General features: G+C 41.6%; 1 protein-coding gene across 2 annotated transcripts in view; it reads left to right on the top strand.

Annotated features, from left to right (window-relative positions):
- Window positions 1-295: 295 nt before the first annotated feature.
- Window positions 296-1602, top strand: part of LOC106819566 — a 16865-nt gene continuing 15558 nt past the window's right edge. For both annotated transcript variants that reach the window (XM_014824180.1, XM_014824178.1), the window contains exon 1: window positions 296-381. The gene's annotated coding sequence lies outside the window, so the exon portion shown is untranslated. The remainder of the gene's footprint in view (window positions 382-1602) is intronic.

The following is a 1602-nucleotide window of genomic DNA, read 5'->3' as shown; positions in this document are numbered from 1 at the left end:
TGAAGAAGAGACCTGGACAGCCTCTATGGGGCACAGCTCGACTGAGCTACCCCACGGGGATTTAGCTTGGTTTGTTGTTGCCATTATAATTGTTTATAAAAAACAAAACAAAATTTTTAAAATAAGTTTTGTTTAAGAAATTGCTACACTAAGTTAGCAATGAACATATATATATATATTATACATGTTGCGAATAACGGATTTTTAAAAAGAATTGTAACGGTAATAACTATTGTACCTCAATCTTCTCAACAGGTGGCGCGTCGAGTGTTGCCAGCTCATTGACTGCGGGCAGTGCGCCGTGCGCCTGAACATAGCAACGTGACAACAAGCATTAAGATTCAATCTTCGCTGGAAAAGTCGTTATACGCGAGATCAAAGGTATATAACAATGATAGTTATATTATTATGATGTAATAAGTACTAGTAATTAATATGCAGAGACGCCCCGACTTACAAACAGGTACGGTTAATCCGAGCGGTCGTTCGTAAGTCGAACCACAGGCCCTTGGAGGCTCAAGTTTCGAAAAAGTATAACTATAAGTATAAGTCTAAGTATAAGTCTAAGCGAAGCGCTTCGCTCTTAATATAGACTTGTACTTTTTTCAAAACTTGAGCCTCCAAGGGCCTGTGGTCGAACATGATATACGTGCGTATACAGACTATTAAGTATTATTACTATTAGTATTAGTATTACAAATACAGTATTGACAGTAAGTAGAGTATTGTACAGTAATATATATCAGGAGTAGATAATAGGGAAGGAGTGTGACTTCAATAAACAAGCGAAATTCGTCATTTACTAGCCTTATAATACCTACGATTTACTACGCGTAACTCATCCAACTTGAGCTCAAATCGGACACAGTACATTTGCCTAGCATCGTGCGAAATCGTTTTCTCGTATACACCCGCAATCCGTAGATACAGACTAAAAGTTAAAACGTATGACACGATTATCCATTCTGTTGCCATCAATCCGAATGTATTGTCCGCCTAACTCGAAACAAAAGGCAGCAACTAACCACAGCTTGCTCTCTCGGCGAGGCGGTGTGGCTCGCTGGGAGATTGGACATCGACGCAATACTCGGCGAGCTAATCTGACCTATTTACAGCTGGTATGCCCCCCCCCCACCGCAATCAGCAGCAGCTCTGCGGCTCAGCGGCAGCGTGCCAATCTCCCAGCGAGCCACACCGCCTCGCCGAGAGAGCAAGCTGTGGTTAGTAGCTGCCTTTTGTTTCGAGTTAGGCGGACAATACATTCAGATTGATGGCAACAGAATGGATAATCGTGTCGTACGTTTTAGTCTGTATCTCCGGATTGCGGGTGTATACGAGGAAACAATTTTGCACGATGCTAGGCGAATGTACTGTGTACGATTTGAGCTCAAGTTGGTTGAGTTACGCGTAGTAAATCGTAGGTATTCTAAGGCTAGTAAATGACGAATTTCCCTTGTTTATTGAAGTCACACTCCTTCCTTATTATCTACGTAAACACAGGAGTTGGTGAAAGTCAAAATCTAGGGGGGGGGGCGATTGTGTCTTTTTATTCACCAATATTGACATTTATTATACACTAATGGACTTCAGAGCAAATTGTTA

This window comes from Priapulus caudatus, unplaced genomic scaffold, assembly GCF_000485595.1.
Source record: "Priapulus caudatus unplaced genomic scaffold, Priapulus_caudatus-5.0.1 Scaffold3714, whole genome shotgun sequence".
NCBI lineage: Eukaryota > Metazoa > Priapulida > Priapulimorpha > Priapulimorphida > Priapulidae > Priapulus > Priapulus caudatus.
This window is presented reverse-complemented; position numbering and strand designations above follow the sequence as displayed.